This window comes from Pleurodeles waltl, chromosome 3_1 (genome assembly GCF_031143425.1).
Source record: "Pleurodeles waltl isolate 20211129_DDA chromosome 3_1, aPleWal1.hap1.20221129, whole genome shotgun sequence".
Taxonomy (NCBI): Eukaryota; Metazoa; Chordata; class Amphibia; order Caudata; family Salamandridae; genus Pleurodeles; species Pleurodeles waltl.
In genome coordinates this window covers 1,173,977,374-1,174,003,925 of record NC_090440.1, presented here as the reverse complement: position 1 = coordinate 1,174,003,925, position 26,552 = coordinate 1,173,977,374, and positions in this window count along the sequence as shown.

Genomic DNA, 26,552 nt, shown 5'->3' with positions numbered 1-26,552 from the left:
TGTCTGAGTGAAATGCACAAGGGAGTTGTTAACCAGCACAGACCATTCGTTGACTGGAGACAGGCTTTAATACACAGATGGTTTTATGTGCAGAGAAATGCTCACTTTCTAAAAGTGGCATTTCTAAAATAGTAATATAAAATCCAACCTCACCAATAAGCAGGAATTTCCATTACCATTCTGGCCATACTAAATATGACCTGATTACCCCTTTCAGATCAGGATCTACACCCCAAAAAGTATATGAGGGCAGTCCTAATGCTAATATATGAAAGGAGCGTAGTGGAAATGAATTCATGAGTTTTCACTACCAGGACATATAAAACACATATGTACATGTCCTGCCTTTTACTTACATAGCACACTGCCCTATGGGCTACATAGGGTCTTCCTTAGGGGTGACATATGTAGAAATAGGGGATTTTCAGGCTTGGCAAGCACTTTTAAATGCCAAGTCAAAGTGGCAGTGAAACTGTACACACAGGCCTTGCAATGGCAGGCCTTAGACATGGTTAAGGGGCTACTTGTGTGGGTGCAACAATCAGTGCTGCAGGCCCACAAGTAGCTTTTCATTTACAGGCCCTGGACACATGTAGTGCACTTTACTAGGGACTTAGAAGTAAATCATATATGCCAATTGGGGATGAACCAATGTTACCATGTTCAAGGGAGACGGCACATGCACTTTAGCACTTGTTAGCAGTGATAAAGTGTATAGAGTCCTAAAACCAGCAAAAACAGTGTCAGAAAAGTGGAGGGAGGGAGGCATGCAAAAAGTTGGGGGGTGACCACCCTAAGGCTGTCAGGTCCAACAATGTGTTTTCATTAAACAAGCTTTTCGGTGCCGGTGCCCTTAAATAAGGTGGACCAGCACACTTAGACGTATTGAAGTGGAGACTTTATTATGTCTCAAGTTAAGAGTCCTCAACCAACCTCCTATACTGCCCAACCTGCCATCAGAAGGAACCACATACAATCCTTGAACCGAACGGGCAGAAGCTCGGAACTAAGTAAAATACAAACACAAACACATTCCATAAATGCAACATGGTTCATGCATCTGAAGTGATTAATCTGGCTAAAGCCATAAAAAGGTTCATCATTTCTAGCAGGCTCACAGCTTCTAAAAATGTTTCACAGGGGTTGACTGCTGTAGATATGTCCTTGAAGTCTAACTCATTTGCAGCCATTTATATGAGAAATAGATCTGCAAATTAACTAAAGGAAAGGGTCTAATGTGGAAGGGCCAAGTTTGTGTTTCTGATATGACTAAGTCTCATTTAGTCAACACTAACTGTCCAGCTGTCAACAAAAGATGGAATAAGTGCAACATATTTGGGCATTTTAGAGTGTTTGCAGGAATGCAAATGCTCAGCTTAGTGAGAGTAGCATTGAGTTGGATAATGATCACTGTGAAGAAGATTACTCTGAAGTGCTTTTGACTGTTACCCATGAATCCAACATAGCAGGCTAAGAAAAAGGACTTGAGTACCTGGCAGACATTGCGAGGTATATCTGAGTACAGTGGTGGATTCAGAGGCACCAATCAAGATTATCTTAGACACCTTGTAAAATGACAGATGGAGTAATACTCCGTTAACTGCAACAAATATAAACCCAAAAGCCTTTGGAGAGCAAGATATACACATGCTTAGGTATTTCATTGAGGTGCTCACATGTTTAGGCAGAAGATGGGTCACTAAAATGTATGTGACATTAAAGGGCTGGAACATCTTAGGTTGGCAAGGTCAAGCCAGATTGGGTATGATGTTGGTCCCAGGGTCTGATAAACCTGTTATATTGGCAAACAACCATATCTCCTTCATTGAATGTGAGGATGAGACAATGGTACACAGAGCTGTGTTCAAATTTCCAGGTATTTTCACTGACACATTGGGGATATCACAAAATTTGAGCACTTCAACAAGCTGAAGGAGACGACAGTCCCCATGGTACATAAAGTCAGGCTGATTCATATGACTGTCAGAGCTGACCTAAAAACCTTACTAGATAAATTGTGAGCAGAGGGTGTCGTTCAGTTCACTGAATCCTCTAAATGGGTCTGTCCAGTTGTGATCATAAGAAAAAAGACTGGTGAGATCCACTTGTGTGTGGACCTTTGCACATTAAACAAGAACAATATGGTCGACTGTCACCCGTTGCCAAAAGTACAGGAGCTTTTGGCCAATTTAGGGGGATCAAATGTGTTTTCGTTGTTGGATCTGAAGTCTGCATACCACCAAATAGCGCTTGCAGCAAGGAGTTGAGACCTCACCACTTTCTTTACCTCATTTGGAGCGTACAAATTTCTCCGGATGCCCTTTGGTTTGCTCTCTGCAGCAAGCATGTTCCAGAAATTCATGGGCACTAATTTATTGGGAATGCCTGGGGTCCAAGCGTTCCAGGATGTCCTTATCTTTGCTGAGACTCTCCGAGAGCACAATTTAATACTTGAGAGAGTATTGAGTAAGTTTCAAGATGTTAACATTACATTAACAGGGCTCGAAAAATCCACTTGACCACTCGCATTGGCGAGTCTTATTTGATCAGGTGCAGTTATTTTTAAGACGTACTCGACCCTTCTGGCAAGTTGACACTGAACAGGTGTTCTGTTCAGTTGAAAAGTGGAGGGGCAATAAAAGATGCCTTTAAATCTTGTTCTTATGTCACATTTGCTCTTTGTTCAAAGACAGAGGTTAAAAGTCAATTTTTCTTACAATTAATTTTCCTTCTGACTGCAGAGTTACAGGACTTTGTAAGGTGAACTGTGTGACCTGCTGCTTAGAATGTAAAATAAAAGGATATAGGGTGTCAGGTTTTTCCCAACACACAACATTTAAATGACTAAGTCAACTCTGCAAACATTTCAAAATATATTTCAGTAGCTGTGAAAGCCCTTTTTATATATTTCTGTATCATGAAAAAATATTATAACTGGATGAAAACAAATCAGAATATTTTATGTGTTGATGTGCAAAGGGTATGTTTTCTGAAACCCAATTTTCAAAGATTAATACACTATTTTTATCAGTAAAGCTGCATGTTAGTGGAGAGGTTTTTAGACGTTTCTTGGAAAGTTACTGTGTGTAGATGACAATATGTTACCACATCATGGTTTAGTAATATATTTATTAAAATTGAGTGTTTAAACAAACTGAGAAACACTCCTGCCCTGATGGCAATGTTGTTAGTAAACTAAAAGAAGTCCTAGGTTCTGTGGGGCTAGACGTCATGGATATGTGGGCTAGATTCTTATGATGCATGCAGCAAACTTTAGTGTACCCAATCAAACAAAAGAGGTTTTTTTGTACTGCAGAAATGCTGAGCTCACATATTTGAAGGTGAAATCATATGTGAGAATGAAGAAAAGGTGAAACTATTTGCCTACGATCACACAATTTGATACCCTTTTATGGGTCAAGTGCATTACAGTTAGGTTGAGTAGATTATTTAAGTTACTCGACCTGCAGGTCTAGTAATATTTTAATGATTTTTCAAGCCCTGATTAAGAAAAGAGCAGTGTATGTTATTGGTGAGCCATTTGGACTACTTAAGGTGTCGCATATCTGATCAAGTAATCAAACGTAAGATGTCGCAAGTCAAGGCTATTCAAGACACCAATCCACCCAATATTAAAGACACACTTTGTGAGTTTCTAGGCCTCTGTGAGTACTATTCATGCTTCAATCATGGGTATGCCTTAGTAGTACAACCTTTAAGGTTCCTTTTCAAGAAAGGGAATAATTTGTTTCGGTTGGTAAAGCTGATGAGGCTTTCGTGAAAATGAAAGCTCTTAGGGGCAGATTTATGAAAAGTGGCACTGCATTTTTCTTGCACCCCCTAGCATCCCCCTAACACTACCATGTGTGTGCCATATTTAAAATACTGCACACCATAGCGATAGTTAGGAGTAATAGCATCATAATTTATTACGCAAGTCCAGGGCTTTGCAGGATTAGCGTCAAAAATTTACGCTAAATCTGCAAAGCACCCAGAGGTCCAATGAAACCAATGGAAGCCTTCTTTTAACACCTGTTCTGAGAGGGTGTTAAGTGCCAAAAAAATGGCGCAAGAAAATCTTTTAGATTTCTTTGTGCCACTTTTTTGGCCACCCTAATGTGGGAACGCCACCTTTGCATACATTACGGCTGGAGCAGGAATAATGTGGCACAAAGGGTTACAAAATGGCGCAATGCATGCATTGCGCCACTTTGTAAATATAGCGCAGCATTTTTGGCCTGTTAACGTCACATTAGCATAAAAATAAATAACGCCAATGTGACATAGAATGGCACAAGGTCTCTATTAAATCTGGGCCTTATTACTTCTGCTCCCATTCTTTCAGCATTTACTGCTGGTGAGCCTTGCTTTTAATGGTATATGCTAGCCAGCTGGGATTGGGGGCTGTGTTGTCCCAGTGGGTGAAACATAAAGAACATACCATTGCTTTTGCTTCTTGTTCTCTCACATCTACTGAGTCCAATTACAGTACTATTGAATGGGAAGCATTGGCTTGTTCATGGGCAATTGAGAAATTTAGGACTTTCCTGTGGGGCACTAAGTTTGAGGCGTTGACAGTTCACAAACTGTTGATATACATGCTAAAGGGTAATGGTGCTGGAAAGGCATCAGCAAGGTTGGTGAGAGTTCTTGCCAGGGTACAAGAGTATAACTCTTGTATTAAGTATCTGCCTGGGGGCACGAATGATAGGGCTGACTGCCTCTCCCAGATGCCTATTGAACCTGATGTGCCTGATGGATTGGTGGATGATGTGGAGTGTGTAGTGGCGCTTGTGGGTGATGAAAGCATCAATCATGATTGTGCTATTTTAAGAGAACAATGTTAAGAAGCCTTACAAAAGGATATCATTGTACTGAAGGTGTTTAAGTTTGTAAAAGAAGGCTGGCCAAAAGAATGGAATCTGGAGACCAGCTTAAGACCTTTGTCCAAGTAGCCAGTGAATTGTACATTGTTCAAAGGTTTTCTGGTGAGGCATGATTTTCTAGTTCCACTTGTAATGTTGAGGAAGTCTTTGTTAAAAATAAAAAGAAAAATAATTGCATGAAAGTCACTGTATGGAACCTCAAACAGTATTATTGGTGGCCAGGAATGGAGGCCCAAGTTAATAAATTGGTGTCTGCTTGCGAAATTTGCATGTTTTCTGATGAGCACTGGAAAACGTCTGAAACCAAGTTACACACTAGTCCCTTACTTGATGGTCCATGGGTAAAGGTTTCCCTCAATTTTGAGGTGCCTTTGATCTTCCACCAAACCCGTAAAGATACATGATTGGTCTTGTTGACTACTTTTCAAAGTGGTACTACTTTGATTTTGTTTCCTCTCCACACACCAATTTGGTAATTTCTTAGGGAGAGTTTTTGAAATTGAAGCCTTGCACCGGGAATTGATCTCCGCTAACGAGTTGTGCTGAAGCTAACCCAAAAGCTTGGGCGTCAGATGTGAACCTTTTCAGATGCTGATGTTCTCCTCTTTAAATCTTGCTGTGCTGCTTCACTGAGACAGACACTGCAGCACAGCAGGAGAGTCTATAAAACAAATGTTAAACAATTAACTGTTATAGTGGTGACCATGTAAGCGAGAGAGTGTAGGAAATGTGAGCCAGCACTCTATTTTAAATCTAATGTGTATACTCAGTGACACTCCCCCCCCAAAACCAGGACATTTATTAGTTTAAATTAAAACGTTCAGGACACTGGGACAGGCCACGAAATACCGGGATTGTCTGGGAAAACCTGTGACTTCTGGTCACCCTATCCCAGACTGACCAAGAACATCGAGTTTGTGATGTTCAAATTGGGGACTATGCATGTCAGTTATCATTATAAGGTCCTACTATATGATTTCTAGCTGTTTATGGAGTTTTGTACTGAAGTGTTTATTAAGAGGAAGTTGCTTCACTGATGGCTTCTATCAATTAGTACACCATTTATTGTGCAGCTAAAAATCTTTACAACATAAAACAACACTTTATAAAGTTAAATTAATCACATATTAAACATGTTAAAAGCCTAAAAACCTATTAAAATAAACTCATTTAAAAATGACTGTTTGAAATTTGCCAGGCTTCTGGGAATAATTACAGTCAACAAATCCTAAATTGCCTCCTTCCAGTACTCAAAGAGCACTTTTAATAATAGTTGTGCCTTTTCCCTGTGTTTTCCTGTCATGACCCAGGTGCTGTATTTCCCCTAGGTTTCCATCTGGAGTGGTATGGTAAAGCACCTCCACCCCAGGTTGCAGCATCTCTATTATGGCATTCTGTAGCAGATCTGTAGTGGGAGTTTAGAGCTGGCCACGGTTCAATGCCTCACTTTAAGGAGGGGGTTGTAGGGTTCCTGTCCAGTCTGTACCATGTTTGCTCACAAGGAGATTTTAAAAACTGGCTATCATCCAAGTGGGGAGGTGTGTGGCTGGATTGTGATGGAAATGAGAGATAGATATGGATCTGAAATGGGAATGTTTAGGGGTGCAGTTTGTCAGTATATTTGGAATCCAGGGTATGTTGTGGGTGGTGGACAGGATTGTTGTGTGGCGCTCAAGCAGTTTAGCTCAATGGGTGTGTAAGTGTTCTGGGATGAGTAGAGCAGACTGAAGTTGTGGATGCTGAACGCTGTGTACAGTGTAGTGCACTGAACTGCTGTGATTTTGTGCTGAGTTGTCTGAAGGCTGCAGACGTTTACATATAGTGATCTAGTGGAAGATTAAAGTCCTCATTACAACCCTGGCGGTCGGTGTTAAAGCGGCGGTAATACCCCTAACAGGCCGGTGGTAAACAAAATGGGATCACGACAACCGCGGGTACCGCCAACACAGGCAGCCACTTTAACACTCCGACCGCCACGGCGGTAGCAACAAACACTGCAGCGGTCACTGTCAGCAGACAGGCAGAAGACACTGTACCGCCCATCCCATCACAACCCGCCAATCCGCCAGCTTTTCCGGGGCAGTACCAACGCCATCAAAAGCACGGCGTAAATAGTGTTTGGAAGGGAAACTACTCACCACTCGACACTCAAGGAAGAACCAGGACGCCATGGAGCCCGAGTTACAGGTCCTGCCATGATGTTCTACCTTCTCATCTACCAGGAATACAAAAGACGGCAGCAACGACAACGGCGAGTACTGCACTTAGTACACAGGGGAGGGGGGAGGAAAACGAGAGTGCTACACACACGCAACACGCAACACCCCCACCCCCACCTTACCACAACACCATACACACAAACACATGCAGCAACAGTACATTTACACCCCTTTACCCCCTGGAAGAACTCAAGGACAAAAGGAATAGAGTTAAATCAGTGTAATTTTAGAAATAGGCAGATCTACGTAACGATAATTAAAACAGTATCTACAAAAATATACAATATGTACATAAGGCCGTACATTGCCCCTTCCAAATGTTCATGGGCCACTGGGCCAAAAATCATGGGCCAAGCCCACTTTTGACTCCTGTCTCAATACGGAGATAACACTGCAGGGGCATCAGGTCGAAAACACACAGACACCTCAGGAGGATGGGGAAGGGGGGGTGCCTCAGCCGGAAGATGGAATAACGCTACTGCTCCTTGAGGGTGCTGCATGCCCACTGCTTGGCCTTGGGGGGTGTAAAGCCACAGTCTCTCAAGTGGGTGGTTTGCCCACTGCTTGGTCCTGGGGAGTGCAAAGCCACAGTCTCTCAAGTAGGTTATTTACCTACTGCTTGGTCCTGGGGAGTGCAAAGCCACAGTCTTTCAAGTGGGTGGTTTGCCCACTGCTTGGTCCTGGGGAGTGCAAAGCCAGTCTCTCAAGTTGGTGGTTTGCCCTCTGCTTGCTCCTGGGGAGTGCAAAGCCAAAGTCTCTCAAGTGGATGCCTTTCTCCACTGGTTCTGGAGGGGGCCTTGCGCCCAGTCTACTTCATCCTGCCAAGGATTAGGTGAGTAGATGCCTTTCTTCACTGGTGCTGGAGGGGGCTTTGTGCCCAGTCTGCTTCATCCTGCCATAAGGGGGTGAGTGGATGCCTTTCTCCACTGGTTCTGGAGGGGGCCTTGTACCCACTGTGCTTCATCCTGCCAAGGATTGGGTGAGTGGATGCCTTTCTCCACTTGTTCTGGAAGGGGGCTTGTGCCCAGTCTGCTTCATCCTGCCAAGGAGGGGGTGAGTGGATGCCTTTCTCCACTGGTTCTGGAGGCGGCCTTGTGCCCAGTCTGCTTCATCCTGCCAATGAGGGGGTGAATGGATACCTTTCTCCACTGGTTCTGGAGGGGGCCTTGTGCCCAGTCTGCTTCATCCTGCCAAGGATTTGGTGAGTGGATGCCTTTATCCACTGATTCTGGAGGGGGCCTTGTGCCCAGTCTGCTTCATCCTGCCAAGGAGGGGGTGAGTGGATGCCTTTCTCCACTGGTTGTGGAGGGGGCCTTGTGCCCAGTCTGCTTTATCCTGTCAAGGACTGGGTGAGTGGATGCCTTTCTCCACTGGTTCTGAAGGGGGCCTTGTGCCCAGTCTGCTTCATCCTGTCAAGGATTGGGTGAGTGGATGCCTTTCTCACTGGTTCTGGAGGGGGCCTTGTGCCTAGTCTGCTTCATCCTGCCAAGGATTGGGTGAATGGATGCCTTTCTCCACTGGTTCTGGAGGGGGCCTTGTATCGAGTGATGCAGCACTTGGGTTGTGGCAATTCACATTCCCTCACCTGGGTGTCAGAGGCACAGGATTTCCAGGGACCAGGTTGCATGATAGTCCATGGAGGCAGGGCTAGACTCCATGCTGCGGCGCCTAAGGCTGCAAACTGGTGGTGTTGCCGGTGCTGGTAGGGGGGCTGCCAGTGGTGGTGGGAGGCTCCAGCCCATCTCCTGCAGCCTCGGATGGATGCCCACTGGGGTTGCTGCTGCTTGTAGTGGTCCTACACTCAGCGGTGCAGATGGCGGTGCTTGCGGCGGGGCTGCTGGCGGTACTGGCCATGGTGCAGGTGCCGGTGCTGCCAGTGGTGGGGGTAGGCCCCAGCCCTTCTCCTGCAGCCTCGGAAGGCTGCCCACTGGGGACGCTGCTGCTGACAGTAGTGGTGGCGTCGGCGGTGCAGGTAGCGGTGCCTGTGGCAGGGCTGCTGACGGTGCTGCCCAAGGTGCAGGTGGCGGGGCTGGCGGTTCTGCTGGTGGCCACCAGGCCTTCAACTGCAGCCTCTGACGGCTGAAGTGCCTTGCCTTGGGTTTTCTGCCCCTTCCTCACCTTGGCAGATGCTGTTGTGATCTTGGCTCTGGCAGCTGGAGTTTTGGAGGAGGCCTTGCTCAGTGGGTCGTGCTCCTTGCCCTTGCTGCATGTCGTCCCCTTCTTCACATTGGCAGGTGGCGGAATAGTTTGGTCCTTTGCAGGGGTTGGTGCACACTGGCTGGCCTGACGGGTGTCCCCTATGAGCCTCTGGGAGTTGGAGGAACCACAGCAGATGCCGACTTGGCGGCTGAGGTGCTGGCCTGGGTTCGGGACACCCTGGCCCGAGGGGAAGGTCGGCGGGGAGGGGGAGGGAACAGGCCAATGTTTGCCAGGAAAAGCTTTTTAGACACACTAGGGTGGGAAGAGGGAGAGGGTTTGGGAGTGGAGGAAGAAGGAGTGGTGGTAGGAGGTGTCTGTCTGCTGAGTTTGGGTGAAGGTGCATGTGCTGAATGTTGTGAGGTGGATGGCTGTTGAGTGGGCAGGTGCTTGCGTTTGTGTACTTTGGGAGGAGGGGTCACAGACACACTGGCAGAGGACACAGGGGACATGTGAATGGATGTGGGGGTGATGACTGCCAGAGGATGTAGTGCATGCAGGTGTGAGTGGAGACGATACTGGGAGGGAGGTGGATGACAAAGAGGAGGGGGACACAGTGGAGGCAGAGGATGTTGGTGTTTCTGCATGGGTATGGTGCTTGTGTGAGTGCCTGTGTGATGATGTGTGGTGCTTGTGTTTGCCTGAAAGACTTCTGTGTGTTGGTTTTGGTGAATGCTGGTCTGAAGGTGTGCTTGGGATAGGCTGGGTTTGAGGGGATTGGGACTGGGTAGAGGAAGTTGGAGGGGGGAGGCTAGACACAAGGACAAGGGCTTCCATCACTGCGGAGGCCAGAGCCTGAAATGCTCTCTTTTGGGCCGCCACGCCAAAGTGAATGCCCTCCAGGTATGCATTTGTTTGTTGCAAATGCCCTGCTACACCCTGGATGGCATTCAGTATGGTTGACTGCCCAACAGAGAGAGATATCAAGAGGTCAATAGCCTTCTCACTGAGGGCAGCAGGGCTGACTGGGGCAGGGCCTGAGGTGCCTGGGGTGAAGGAGATGCCCACCCTCCTGAGTGAGCGGGCACGGGAAACACGCTGAGGGGCTGCTGGGAGGGAGGTGCTGGTAGGGGGGTTGGCGGCTGTACCTGTTGTTGGGTTGGGCACAGAGGTGTCCGCCACTTCCAGGGAGCTTCCATTGGTGGAGGAGTCACTGTCTGTGGTCTCCGCTCCTGTCCCCGTCGTGAGGCTCCCCTCACCCTCCGTCCCACTGGTGCCCTCACCCTCTGTGGATTCAGCCTCCAGGCCCATGTGAGATGCAGCTCCCTCTGTCGCCGGTGCATCTGCTCCTCTGCCAGATGATGCTAATGCACACAAGGACAGGGTGACAAAACAAAAAGGGGGGGGAGAGACAGAGGATACACTTGGTCAATGCCAGCAACACCATTACCGTTGGCAGACACAACACACAGGGAGCAGCCCTATGCACTAGGCCATGCCCAACCATTCACTAAGATAGTCACCAGCCCATGGGGTACAATGCCTAATGCCATCAGCTGCACATCAGAAACCCACAGGACCCTGCCCAGTAGTAGATGCCCACTAACACTATTGGGGTAGGAGTGCTTCAGAGCCTGCCCAACAAGGGACCTACCCTGCCATTTTTGCCCTGGCCTAGGGGCACCCATATCCCACATCCCCCACCCAGGTACCTCTTAACGCGCGCAAAGTCAGGAGTCAGTATCTGTACTCACCCCCTTGTGGCTGCTGTGATGCCTTTGAGCACACATCCAACTCCATATAGGCCACCGCCAGGATGCAGAACATCAGGGGGGGTCATGGTGCAACGGGCACCCCTTCCTCGTTGGGAGGCCAGCCCCAGCTGGGCCTCCGCCGTCTTCTTTGCCCAGCGGCACAGGTCCTACCACCTCTTGCGGCAGTGGGTGCTCTGCCTGTCAAAGACCCCCATGGTCTGCACCTCCTTGGCAATGGCATGCCAAATTCCCTTCTTCTGGTGGGCGCTGACCTCCAGGGAAAAGACAGCAGATAAGGGAATTAGTCAACCATCCGGACCGTCAGACTCATGGCCCACCAGATCCCTCCCATCCCCTAACGCACATACATTGTCCACCTTACATGCTGCACTCTGGCCAGGGCGCCTCTCACCCCCTACATGTGGCTTACATACACAGCACTCCATACATTCATGGCCCACGCATCATGCTCACAGTGTACTCACCTGTTTGTCTGGAGGAACGTAGAGTAACGTGTACTGGGGTAGGACCCCATCCACCAGTTTCTCCAACTCCTCTGCAGTGAAGGCAGAGGCCCTTTCCCCAGACACATGAGCCATTGTCGCTTCCAGACACAGGTCACAACAGCACTTGCAGTGTAGGTCCTCTCCTGTTGAAGGTCAGGCAGCAAGTGAGTGGATAGATAGAAAATGGCGGTCACGGCTGCAGCGGTGCTTACCGTCGCCGCCGGGGTACATTGCCATTGGCTCCTGGAACCCATAGGGCCCAATGATAACCAATGTGAAGTTGCGCCACAGTCTTCGACCGCCTACCGGGACGGCGTACAACGCCAGCACAATTACGTCATTTCCACTTGTCTCTCCTCACAGGTCAGGCATCTGCCATTTCAGGGGGACACAGGGCATGGCACCTAACTGCATCACAGCAGACACTGGCACGGCAACTAACAGTCAGGTTCAAATTTTGGTTCTGTAAAGTAAACAAATCATCATTAATGCAATAGATGTGGGAATATGACCCTCGGCTCACCGTTCTCTTCCATAGGCTTCAACCGCTGAGGCTGAATATGAGATGGCAGCATCCCCTGATGTACAGACCCCTGGTGAACCTTGTGACAAAGGTCATTCCAAAATATATTTCACTGTACATTTGAGTTGCAATGCTTTGATAATGTTGTACTAATACATTTGTGAATCATTTGACAGACTCCAGATTTGTATTTGTTCCAAGGGTGTTTATTTAAGTGCTCATAAGTGGAGGGGGATGTGCAATGTTCTGGGGTGATGGTGGAGGAAAGCCCATGGTAGAGTCCAGTCTCTTTGTATCACAGGTGCATTGTCCAATGGAGCATAGGAAGGGGAGTAATGGCAGTTCAAGGTGGACAGGGTGACAGAGTGGGACAGAAGGGTGACATTCAGGAGAGTCTTATTTCCTGGCGGGGTCTTGGCAATGTTTTCTGGCTTCTGCCTGGATCCCAGGGACCGTTTTGGGGTGGTTTTCCTTCTGCAGGGAGTGGAGTGCTGGTGGTCAGTTGGTCCTGTGGCGGGGCCTTCTGTCCACTAGCGCTGGCGGAGGTAGAAGGCTGTTCATCGGTTTGGCTAGTGTCAGGCGCCCATTGCTGTGCCACTGCCTCCCTCATGGTCTTGGCCATGTCAGCCAGCACCCCTGCAATGGTGACCAGGATGGTGTAGATGTTAGTTAGGTCATCCCTGATCCCCAGGCACTGTCCCTCCCGCCGCCGCTGGGTCTCCTGCTACTTGGCTAGTATCTGGCCCATTGTCTCCTGGGAATGGTGGTATGCTCCCAGGATGTTGGAGCGTGCCTCGTGGAGAGTGGGTTCCCTGGGCCTGTCCTCCCCATGTCACACAGCAGTCCTCCCAGCTTCCCTGTCGTCCTGTGCCTCTGTCCGCTGAACTGTGTGCCCACTGCCACTGACCCCAGGTCCCTGATCGTCCTGGGTTTGTGGGGTTGCCTGGAGTCCCTGTAGTGGTGGACACACTGCTGATTGATGTGTCCTGGGGACAGTGGCATGGGCCCGCTGGGTGGGTGCTGTGCTGGTGTTTCCTGAGGGGGAGGCTTATTGGTGGGTTGGGACTGTGGCTGGGTACCCGACTGTCGAGAGGTCCCTGATGGGCCAGGTTGGTCATCCTGATCCAGGCGTGCAGAGCTGCTGTCGTCACTGTGGGCCTCTTCGGGGGGACTGGATGTAGCTGGCACCTCCTCTCCGGTGACGTTGCGTAGAGTTCCTGTGGGGATGAAAATGCAGTGTTATTGTGTCTGCGTGTACCATCTTGTGCATGGGTGTATTTCCCTGTATGGTTGTGATTTGCATGTCAGCTTTGCCTTGTGTGAGTGATGATTTTGTGGGCTGGGTGAGTCTCTCTACTGGGCATGCTGTGGTGATGGGTGTCTATGCAGGTCTGTGTTGGGGGTCCATGCTTTGGTGTCGCATGCAGGGCTTGGTATCGGGATGGGTGGGTTGTGATAGTGCGGTATATGTGAGGTGGTGGAGTGATGGGGGTAAGGGTAGGGGTAGGAGTTTGTGATGGCATGCAGGTAGGGGGGGATAAAGTAGTAAAGATTTGACTTACCAGAGTTCAGTCCTCCTGCTACTCCTGCGAGGCCCTCAGGATGCATGAGTGCCAAGACTTGCTCCTCCCATGTTGTAAGTTGTGGGGTAGGGGGAGGGGGGTCCACCACCAATCCTCTGTACAGCTGCCTGGTGTCTTGCAAACACAGAACACACCTTCCCCCGTAGGTCATTCCACCTCTTCCTGATGTTATCCCTTGTTCTGGGGTACTGTCCCACGAGGTTGACCCTGTCCACAATTATCCATCATAGCTCCATCTTCCTTGCAATGGACGTCTGCTGCAGCTGTGATCTGAATCGCTGTGCCTCTACCCGGATGATTTCCTCCACCATGACCCTTAGCTCTTCCTCAGAAAACCTGGGGTGTCTTTGGGGTGCCATGGATGTGGTGTGTGTGATATGTGTGAGGATGTGTGGGGTTATGCGTGGGGTGATGTGTTGGGGTGTATGCTGTGAGGTGCGTGGATGGTGTATGGGTGATGGTGTTCTGTGGCTCTGATTGAGTGGGTGCTCCTGGCTTGTGTCTCACTGTGTTGGCAATCTTTTTTTTTCGTTGAAAGGGTTTTGGGTAATGTGGGTGTGTGTTTTGTAGCAGTGTGAGTGTGTGGGTGTGGTGTGTGTATGTGTGTCAGGTGTGTGTAGCTTGAATTGTCTAATGTGGTGGTGTTTTGTAAATGTGGGTGTTTGTTTAGCGTGGCTGTATGTACCGCCAATGGTTTACCGCGATTAAAAGACCGCTGCAGTGATTAGTGGGTCGTGATACTGTGGGTGTATTCCTGTTGGCGTAACAGTGTGGGTGTGGCTATCACCAGTTTATCACTGACCTTTGGTCTGGTGGACTTGTGTGGCACAGTATGTTGGCGCCCGTCAGCATGGTGGTAGGCGGCATTTACCACCACAGTTGTAATGAGGGCCTAAGTGTGTTATGGTCTGTAGCTGAGTGGAAGAATATGGTGTGCTGTCCACTTGAAAGGTAAACATTTGTGATGTTACTCTTGGCTGTCTTGTGTTGAGAAGGTTGCTGCGTAAGGCTGACATGTTGAAATTCTGTGACGCCGCAAGGACCTGCGGCGCCCTATTGCGGACCGCAGTCAGATCGGCGGTCAGAGTCCTGGACAGCCGTTTCTGCCACAGGACGCGTTTTGAGCCGCGTTTCGGGACGCTGACTATTTTTCGGTTCACAGCGTGACTTTTGGACTTCTCCTGTTTTTTTCTTGGCTGCAGTATTGCTGTTTCCAGTTTATATTACGCTTCTCTTTTTTCTTACCTCCTTTTCAGGAGTTCCTTGCTTCTGAGGTTTTTCCCAGGACTGTTTTTTTCCCTCTGGGACTCCTCCTGGAGGTCACTGTCTGCTTGGTGTTACTCTATCAGCAACACCGTGGCTACTGGAAAGGGTTGCCCTTAACTTGGTCAGTCCAGAACCAGCAAGAGACCAGGTGGTGCCTCGAGATTGACAAACAATCGCGGTAAGAAGCATTCAGATCATGACAAATTTGAGGTGCTGAGATTCGACTCATGGGTGTGCCATTTTGAAGTATTTTGAAAACAATATGTTGATGTCTAATGGAAATACATTGTTTGAGATGCGTAGTAGTGTTTGGTTCAAGTTGCAGCAGTAGAGAGGACATTAATGTTGTGTCTAAGAGGACTAGAAAGTTTTGTGGTCTGACAGTGTGCACTGTGGTAAGAACAGGTGTGTGGGAAGGCTATGCCTTGAGAAGCAGCGCAAGAAAATCTGGAGTTATTATCAGTGCTTAATTTGTAAAACAGTCAGTGCCAGGCCCCAAAGTATTGCTCAGAAGCCTGTGGACTGCGCTATTAAATATCAGCTGTGACAATTACCGACTTTATGTATTCTTGATTTCACCTCACCTTTTTTTCCTCTACCAATAGACACTCCCTGCCTCAGTTATCTCACTGTTTCAGGTTCATTTTCATCCCTACTTTCTTTGTCAATTTATTTCACCTTTCTCTTCCTCCTTCTTCCCCTACCCCCATTTCTGTCTTTCTCTCATTTCTGGGTCAAAGTCGCAAGTGTAGGATGACGTCAGCATGGACTAACTTACTTTTTGTGAATGGGCCTTGAAATGATCCATCTTCAGAGACTGTCGCACCCCTATCAGCGGGTAGGGCAAGTTTTAAGACAGTGGAAGCGGTGCAGCCATATTAGGTGCACACTAACCTCAGGAGGGGGTACTGTGTTAAGTAATACCTCACCATTAAAAAGCACCTGCTGCAGAGTTTCTATTGCGTCCAGCTTTCATGAAACAATAAAAATGTCAAGTTAAGTCCTGTAATTAATGTTCCTGCTAGAGAGAGATGGAGTTTTGTCTAGTGGCTGTTTTGACTCTCCATAAGTAGCGGAGAGGGTTAAAATTCCCGCTGCAAAGAATAGATCTGTATTTTATGTGGGTAACTGAGTGGGTTAGTAAAGTCAGCCTTTACTAGCACTTTAAAACAAATGATATGCTTGTGAGAGAGGGACTATGGAGGGATGAGGGGCTCTTTTACCAGATGGAAGTGAGGGAATCCGAGGATGAGGGCACAAAAAAGATTGTTGCACCGGGTGCCACTATCACTAAAGCCAGCCCTGTCAGCAGTAGTACTTTTCATGCTTTATTTATACACATTCGTCCTTTTTTTTTACCACGTAATCATTAGCCATGGCCCATGCCACTGGTATCTGGAAAGGAGGGTGGTTAGACAGGACACCGCAGGGTATCAGGGTACATTGATCTGAGGAGATGGATTGGGGATGGAAGAGTCCACGGGTCATGCTTTCGCGTCCATGCGGCAGTCAGGTGGGGGAGGGGTGCACGGCATGGGAAGGCCCTGCTTCTGCATTGGTCTTCACTATGCTGGAATGGAGCAGGGACAAGGAGGAGTGGGAAGGGACAGGAGACAAAACTGCAGCGGAGGTCCTGGGGCCCAGTATGAGAAGGGTCTGGAAAAGAAGACACCTCTGGAGGGGGACACACACAGAGGCATGCACCCTGGCGGGGACAAGAGGGATTCCCTGTTGATTGGAGCCATTTGGTCACTGTCACAACAGGTGATACGGGATGGTCGGGGAGGCAGAGAAGCAAGGAAGTGGGGGACAGTGGTTGTAGGTGCCTGAGACATGGGTGAATTTATGGGATAGGGGGACTAACCCTGGCACTTGGGTCCTGCCTTTTCTTTCACAGGATTAGAAGGTAAGTGGACGGCTTGACTCAGGAGAGCTTGGTATAGGTCACTGCCCCTGAGGTGAATCGATGGCACGGCGCTGTACTGCCAGCCGGACAGCAATAAGGGATGTATATGACACTGCCACAAGAAGGTCTGGGTTGGCCTCGGCAGGGCATGAAACAGGATGGTACAATACAGTCACCGGTGCGCATGAGCAAGAAGCAATTAGGGACACAGAGGGGCAGCCAAGAAGATGCATTACCGCCCTGTGGAGGGCCACTGCAGGCAAGCACGTGCAAATGTGCGAAACTGCTTTACAGGAGGTTGAAGGGGTGAAGGTTTGCAGGGGATGCTCATGCTGGGTCAGGACACATGGTTGGATTATGAGGAAGAGAGCCTGGAGGAACGCAAAGTGGTGGATGATGATGCTGCCATGGAGGACGAGCACAGGTGCTATCAGAGTGAAGCTTGTGTCACAAACACAGGGGCAGATAATGTGGTTGCTTCTAGTGTTTTGCAAGTGGTACCCACCACTCGGAAGAACCGTGTCCTTGATGGAGGTAATGGTGGACTTTCATGACTGGTTAGGTGGCTGGATCCAGGGAAAGGGCCAACCTTCACACCAGGTGAGGTTAACAGGAGGTGCACGGGCAGCATGACAGTGGTATCTACAAAGTAGGTGCAGGGGTGGCAGGGCAGCAAAGAGGTGCAGTTAAGCAAAGGTTTGTATGTTAAGAGCACAGGGGTGGGTTGGAGGAGTTGCTGCAGGTAGGTAAAGGCGCATGCGCCACGAAAGACACTATTGGGGTGACAGAGCAGGGCAGGATGAAGGAAACCATATCTGTGGCAGTGGGGGGCGGAGCACACCCCGAAGGGAAGGACGGCAGCAGAACAGGTTTTGGGGGGGGGGGGGTCGGAGGACAGGGTATGTAGCTCTTGGAACAGTAAGGAGCTAAAAATTAAAAAAATGCCCTCGATGGGGGTAGCAAAACCCGTAGGTGCCCATTTGATGCTGTTCACAAAAGGAAAAATTTGAGAGGATAATATATGGAGATGTTTAAGCTTCTACATAGGGAACGTAGGGCAAAGGAAGGGTCAGAAGAGAAGGAATATGGGCTGTCAAAATGGCCCAAGATCCCTATAACCATTGAAAACTGGACTGCTGCAATTTTGTTATTCGCTAGTGTTTACAGTGAAAGATAGTCAGAGAGGTCTGTAGCTCTTTTCAAATACATGGACGTGATCAGAAAAGCCCAGATCCCTTATGGGGGTATGCATGGGCCAAATACAGGTACTCATGGGCCCAATACGATGACAAGTTTTGGATGCGTCTGGCATGGGACCCTGAGGCAAAACTGGGGTGGGGGTGAGGGATAGTGGGGGACTGACAATGACCTCTGGCAACAGAAGACCATTTTTATGTCCAGTGGCCTTCCAATAGTATACTGGCCCTTTCAAGGCCATCCCACTCGAGGCAGAGTGGGACCAGCAAATATGAGTCAGAGAGAAGTGCTCGGGCCTGCTGGGTCTTTCACAAAGGGCTATAAACGCGGTGATACTGCAAATTCAAACACAACTGCTCCAAATACACAGATCCCTGCTCTCATGCATTGTTACCCAGCAGGGGGAAGTAGACAAGGCCAGCAAGAAGGTCAATGGAATCTGAACCAAGGGAACTTCAGCATACCACACAATGCACAAGGGGGATTTCAGGGCGGTAGGGGCAATGGAGAAGGGCTCATTTGCCAAATGACTGGATTTCTCGCTGCCCCAAAACATTGAAGAAGATGATGCTAAGTTGTTTAGTGAGGGGTTTCGCTCCTAATTCAAGCTGGGTTATAAAGGACCATGGATGCGCAGGAGGGCAGATAATTAGTCCGCTAAGTCACATTAACAGGTGATAGCGGTTAAGTTTCAAAAAGAGATTCAAGAAGGGAGGATTGCGGGTCCTTTTGATGAATGATTAATGCATGACTTGCTTGTGTCTCCAATTGGGGTGGTTCCCAAGAAAGAAAAGGGGTCAGTTTAGGCTCATATACTTGTCCTGTTCGGAGGATCATCAATGAATAACTTCATTGCAGAGAAGGTGGCCTTAGAGTCGTATTCCTCTGTGTATGTTGCTGTGGCAAAGGTCGAACAGGTATTATAGGGTGTGCACAAGGCCAAATGTGACATGAAGTCTGCTTTTAGGCCAATGCCCGTAAACCCGGAGGACTTCCATGGGTATACAGTTTGAGGGTCAGGGAAATGTGGACAAGGTGCTGCCCATGGGGTGTTCCATTTCATGTGCACTGTTTGAGCACTTCAGCTTTTTTCTGCAATGGGTATTCACGCAGGAACACTGGTCAGAGTACAGTGATGCACTATCTTGATGAATTCTTCTAAGTGGTCAACCCGGTTCTGCAGACAGCCAGTGCCAGTTGGTACAGTTCCGGGAACTTATGGATGACTTGGGGGTGCCCTTTGCACCGGAAAAGATGGTGGATCCCAGCACCACTCTATAATTTCATGGTGAAAAAGGTCTATATGTAACTTTTGCTGAATACAATTTAGGCTAGAGAAAAAATAACAGTTAAAAAAGTGCAGGTCTTGCTCGGACACCTGAACTTTGCTTGCAGAGTAGCCAGAATGGGCAGAACTCTTTGCAGATGGCTCAGCTTGTCCCTAGCGAGTTTGCCTCAACCCCAGCACAATGTGAAGCTTTCAGGGGAGGTGAAGGAGGAACTTTGTATGTGGTGCAGGTTCTTGGGGGACTTCAATGTATCACAATGGGGGGTCCCAAAAGACCAGTAATAGGATGTACAGATTTATTCTAATGCAGCAGGCGGACTGGGTTTTGGATTGTACTGGCCAGGGCACATTGTGCACAGAGGAATGGCCAGCCGATTGGAACCATGGAGGGCGGAGCATTGCCTTTCTTTAATTCTTTCCCCTAGTAGTAGCATTGAATCTGTTGGGCCATGAGCTGGCACATCGGAAAGTCCTTTTTGAAATTGATTACATTGCCCTGGTGTTTATTGTTAACAAACAGTCCACCAGGAATGCACATGTCGTAAAGCTCTTGGGGGTTTTCATGCTGGGTTGTGTGAGGCATGATGTAGTGTTTAAGACTGGACATGGACCAGGAGTGAACAATGACACTGCGGATGCTTTGTAACATTTGCAGTGGGAGAGGTACCATGGACTCTTCGGGAGATCAATACTGGCACACATGTGGAGGATAGGAGAAAAAGGATGCTCCAGTTGGTGGTAGGGTCTTTGGCTGAGCCCACCAGGTTTTCCTATACACAGGCATGGGAGGAGTTTATAAAAAATGGAGCATGGCGGAGGCCGGCAGAGTAGACCGGGTATGAGGACATAGTCCAGTTTATCCTGACAATTAATTGAGAAAGAGTTACTATTACAGAGAAATTGGCAGGGATCGCATTCATGGGTAAGCTGTGCTGGGGTTATCCACTGTCTGCGGTGGAACTTGGCTGGAGGGTGATGGAGGGTTGAGCCAGGAAGAGGGACAGTCAGAGGTAGGAGAAGAAGGCCACTGACGATGGGTTTGTTGGGACGTTTGTGGAATTCCTGCAGGTCATCGGTGACAGGGCGGAAGAAACTATCTTCTTTTCCATGTTGTTGTTGTGGATGTTTTTCAGGGCCTTCTGGATTTCGGAATTGTTGGGTGGCAGAGGTGCTCGTGGAGCTCATTGGGGTGAGGTCTGCAGCAATGCGGGGTGTTTGAAACTGTGTTTGGCAAGTCCAAGACTGATAAGAGATCTCAAGAGAAAACTGTGGTATTGCAAAGATTTCCGGTTCAAGAACTCTGTCCCATTCTGTAGGGCAAGCGGCTGCGGGGACTCTGGGGGAACATAGGCAGGGGGGGTTTCTGCCATACTAGTCGGGCACCAGTGATGCCTTTTCAGCTTTTGGCAGTACTGTGCAAGGCTCTAGCACATGCTGAGGAGAACTTTGGCCCTTTCGCATGCACTCCTTCAGGATTGGGGTGGCCACTGAGGCAGCGAGAAGGGGCTGAGCAGTCACTTACATTTTGTTTTTTTCAGGTGCTGTTGTGGGCCCGAAGGCTGTCGATCTACAGATCTGGATTGTAGGACATTCATTAACCAACTAGACGGTGAGACACGAGGCTTAGAGAGGTCACAGAGTGAATCTGGTGGCAGTCTGTATCCAGTGACATGGCGCGGTAGAGGGGGTATGAGATGGAATGTATTGTTATTATAATAATAATAAGGGACTTGTCACCCTGGGGGATTCCAGGCACTGGAGGGATGCTGGGCCTCATCTGGCTGGCGATGGCGGTCTAAGAGCCAGGTTTTGCACTGCTTTCTGAAGTCCTTAAGAGAAGGGGAGGTGCGCAGGTGGAGGGGAAGGTTGTTCCATGACCTGGCAGAGAGGTGGGAGAAGGAGCGACCTACAACGCAATCACGGCGGATGTGGAGTACTTGGGCCTGGGCAATGGAGACTGAGCTGAGTTCTCTGCTCGGTCCATGTGAGGCATTTGTGGACGTAGGCAGGTCCAGCGTTGTTGAGGGCCTTGTATGATGTGTGAGGAGCTTGAAGAGGCATCTTTGCTGGATGAGGAGCCAGTGGAGGGCTCTCAGGTCGGGAATGATGCTTGTTGTTCTGGGAGGTTGGGGATGAGTGTTGCTGCCGTGTTATGGATGGCAGTTAACCAGCTGTTTGTGGTCCCGGCGTAGAAAGCAGTGCTGTAGTCGAGTTGGCTGGAGATGAGAGCCTGGGTGTCTGTTTTTCTGGTGGGATGGGGATACATCAGACAATATTGTGGAGCATGCGGAGGATGTGGAAGCAGTCAGAGGAGACAGCATTGATCTATTGCATTGTGGGCAATTGGGTATTCAGGATAATCCAGAGTTTGCGTGCGTTGTCAGTGGGTGGGGAACTGAGGGCGGCAAGCCACCATGTGTCTTCCTAGGGAGAGGGCTTGTCTTGAAGATGAGGATCTCCGTCTTGTCTGAGTTTAGCTTGAGGCAGTTGGTCTTCATCCAGGTGGCGATGTCGTCCATGGTGTTTTGGAAGGTGGTTTGTGTGGTGGCGGTGTCATCTGTGAGGGATAGGACAAGCTGGATTTTTCTGACGTAGGAGACAATGTTGAGTCCGTGCCTGTGTGCGATGTTTGCCGGTGGAGTCATGTAGAAGTTAAAGAGGGTGGCGCTGATGGAGGAGCCCTGGGGGATGCCACAGTCGATGTCTTTGGGTGTGGAGACGAAAGGAGGGAGGAGGATACTCTGTGTTTGGCCGGAGAGGAAGGAGGAGATCCATTTGAGTGTGTTGTCTTGGATGCCAAGGCTATGGAGTCTGGTGATGATAGTGTGATGGAAGACGGTGTCGAAGGCTGCCAATAAGTTGAGGAGTATGAGGGCCCTTGTTCCCCCTACGTCAAGGAGGTATCTGATGTCATCAGCTACTGCAATTGGGCTGGGTTGGGATGGGTCGAGCATGTTGTTGTCTTCGAGATAGTCCATGAGCTGGCGGTTGATGGCCTTTTTCAAGACTTTGTCATAGAATGGGAGGAGCGAGATGGGATGGTCGTTTTTGAGTTTATTGGGGTCAGCTGAAGGTTTCTTCAGGAGGGGCTTGAACTCTGTATGCTTCCAGGTGCGGGGGACGGTGGCTGTGGAGATGGAGGTGTTAAGGGGTTCTGTGAGGGAGGCTCTGATTACTTCTCTTCCTAGGTTGTAGAAGCGTTGCAGGCAGGGGTCCGCAGGGGATTCAGAGTGGATGGAGGTAATGATGGAGATGGTGCCTTCGGTGAATAGCTGCTTTCATTCTGTGATCTGTTGTGGCGGGGAGTGGTGGGTTGGGGAGCAGGGCTGGTTGAGGTCAGTGAGGTGGGCGTCAAAGTTGCTGTAGATGTCAGCAATCTTGTGGTGAAAGTAGCGTGTCGCAGAGGGCTTGGAAGGGGTGGATCGTATCCTCTGTGCCTGAGAGGCAGGATAATTCTCTAACAATGCTGAAGAGTTCTCCGGCGTGGTTTCTGATTGTCTTGATGTGGGTGGTGAGTGCTTCTTTGTTGGTCTCCCTGAGTTGGTGGTGGTATCTGTTGGGGACGGACCTGAAACAGTTGAGGTTGGCGGGAGTCTTTTTGGAGAGCCAGTGTCTCTCTAGTTTCCTGCAGTGACGTGTGAGGGTCCGAAGTTCTGGGGTGAACTATTTGGCTTGATTGGTGGGGTTGCTGCTGGTGGTGCTCTCCAGGGGAGCAATGACTGAGGAGATCCAGTTGGAAAAGTTTTTAACGCAGCTTTCAAGGATGTCCACAGGGATGGGTCTAGCTTCTCGGAGGGCAGCAATCCAGGGAGTTTCAGTGACTTTGTTCCAATTGCGGCGGGGACAGTGAGGGGTCTTGTCAGGGCTTCAGGCAATCCGATGGTGAAGTGGATGCTGTTGTGGTCAGTGAATGTGGGAGAACTTGGCTCTATCACTGGTGGAGAAAATGGGGTCCAGTGTGTGTCCTGTGGTGTGCGCGAGGACGGTGACCAGCTGAGAGAGGCCGATTAGGATTGAGGCGGAGTAGACGTTGTCTGAGTCTTCTAGGTGGAAGTTCAGGTCACCCAGGAAGTAGAAGTGGTTGGAGTCAATTGCCTGGGGGGTAATGAAGTCCAGGATGGAGTTGCAGCACCTTTTCCCAGGGCCAGAGGGTCTGTAGGCGTGGATTTCTCTGATGATAGTATTGGCTTTGGGTTTGATCTGGAAGTTGAGGTGTTCCATGATCGGTGTTGTGTCGTCATCCGAGGTGGTGCAGTAGAGGGAGTCCTTTTGGATGATGGCGATGCCTCCGCCGTGCCTATTAGGGTGCTCGCAATGGATCATCTTATATCTGGGGGGTGTCACGGTGGCGATGTGTGGTGCAGATGCGGGGTTAAGCCAGGTTTTAGTGAAGAACATTATGGCCCTCATCATGAAATAAGTGATAAATGCTGCCTACCGCCACGCTGACGGCCACCAACATACCACTGCAGTGGCGAATATCTGTTCACCATATTATGACACACACACACACCAATCCGACAGAATACAGCCACATACACAAATCCACCGGACCAAAGGTCAGTGCAAAAGTGGCAGACCCAACACCCATACAGTTACACCAACAAAACAACACCCATGACATTATGACCCACAAATCACCACGGCGGACAATCAACGGCGGTAAACCATTGGCGGTACATGCCACTACACTCAGAATGGACACCCACATACAAAACAACACTAAATAGGCCAATACAAAAAAAAGACACCTGACATTCATTCACATACCACACCCACCTACCCACAGCACTATAAAACACACACCCACATTACCCAAAACCCTTTACCAACAACAATTACTGCCAGGATATTGACACAAACAGCACAGAGACATCTAGACACACACGTCACTCACACCCATACATCCCTCACGCACTCCACATCACACACACCACCACATTACTCAACACACTCTCACCAACACATACCACACAACGCCCATGGCACCACAAAGGCATCCCCGTTTCAGTGAGGAGGAGTTAAGGGTCATGGTGGAGGAAATTGTCAGGGTAGAGCCACAGCTGTTTGGAGCACAGATACAGCAAATATACATTGCCAGGAAGATGGAGCTATGGCAGAGAATAGTGGACGACATCAGGAAGAGGTGGAACGACCTACAGGGGAAGGTACGTTCCATAGCAGCAAGGCACCAGCTCACCAGAGGACTGGCGGTAGACACCTACCTCCTCCCCACGAGCTAACAGCATGGGAAGAGCAAGTACTGGCATTACTGCATCCTGAGGAACTCGCTAGAGTAGCCGGAGGACTGGACACTGGTAAGTCAACATTTACTACTTATTATCCCCCCCATACCTGCATGCCAACACACACCCTCACCCTCACTCCCATCACTCCACTACATCCCATGCACTGCACCTACACATATGACTAACCCTAATGTCAAGCCCTGCATGCTATACCAATGCATGGACACCCCTCCCAGCCCTGCATGGACACCCATCACTAAAGCATGCACAACATAGGGAAACTAACATTCCCTCAATACATCACCATACACAAGCAAAAGGTGGCAGAGCAACACCAAAGATAGAGGGGAAGCCAGGGATGTACAAATGTCTCACATATGAAGCGTAATACATCACTCACATCTCCAAAGGTACCCCAGCCACTGTCAGTTTAGAGGAGGTGCCACAACTATTCAGTCCCCCAACAGAAGATGCCCCCAGTGATGACAGGAACTCTGGACTTCTGGATCTGGATGACCTACCTGGCCCTTCAAGGACCACTGGACTGTCAGTCACCCAAGGCCACTCACAGACCACAGCAGAGCCTCCCCCATCAGGATCCAACGCCACAGCACCCACCCAGCGTACCCACACCTCTGTCCCCAGGACATGTCAATCAATAGTGTGCCCACCTGTACAGGGACCCCAGGCCACACCTACCCCCAAGACAATCAGGGACCTGCGGTCAGTGGCAGTGGGCACACCGTTCAGGGGACAGTGGCACAGGCAAACAGGGACACTGGGAGGACTGCTGTGCACCAGGGGTAGGACAGGACCAGGGAATCGACTCTCCAGGAGGCACTTTCTGAGATCCTGGGAGCCTACCAACATTCCCAGGACACAATGGGCCAGATCCTTGACAACGTGCAGGAGAACAGGTGGCTGCAGGAGGGACAGTATCAGGGGATCATGAAGGACTTGCGGGCCATTAAAACCACCCTGATCTCCAATGCAGGGGTGCTAGGAGACATGGCCAACATCATGAGGGAGGCAACAGCACACCAGCGGGCCCCTGCTACTAGCCAGTCATTTACCAGCCCTCCACTTCCCCAGCCGCTAATGGCCAGGTTGCCCGCCACAGGACCCACAGGCCACCAGCACCCCTCCCCCTGCAGAAGGTGAACCACCCCGCAAACATTCCCTGCAACCCAGACAGAAGCCAGAGACACTTGCCAAGACCACCACCAGGAAATGAGACTCTCCTGATTGCCCCCCTTGTGCCCCACTCAGTCACCTTGTCCACCTTGTCCAAAGGCTGTCATGCCTTTGCTCTCCTTCCTATGGCCACTTGGACACTGCACCTGTGCTACAAACAGACTGGAACAATACCCTGGACTTTTCTCCATCATCACCCCATTCCATTGCACTTTCCCCTCAATTTCTTAGCACTACAATAAACACCCATGAACAGAACTCAAATACTTGTATGTCATGTGTTGAAACAGTGTATTTATGGAAACAGCCACATCCGTTGGAAATTAACTGTACAGTGTGAGAGCATAGAAATAATGACCTGTAGCTGGCTGTGGTCAGCACATCAGTATACAGTTGTCATTGCACCAACATCTGTAAAATGATAATCCATAGGTGACAGTAAGTAGCGGTAAAAAGTGGTTAATGCCATCATGTCACAGCCACACAGAATACAACAATAGTCATAGAAATGTGAAGTTGCACTGTCTCACCAGTGTGTCATTGGAAGTACTGACGGATAAGTGATGTTCTTTTGTCCTCATCCTCATCTTCAGCCTCTTCATCCTTACTGTCATCAGGGTCTACTGCAGCCACAGGGGCATCTCCAGTCTCCTCCTCCTGCAGAAAAGGTACATGGCGTCTGAGGGCCAGGTTGTGCAACATGCAGCATGCCACTACTATCTGGCAGACCTTCTTGGGTGAGTAGCACACGGATCCACCTGTCAGATGGAGGCACCTGAACCTGGCCTTCAGGAGGCCGAAGGCTCTCTCGATGATCCGTCTGGTTTGCCCATGTGCCTCATTAT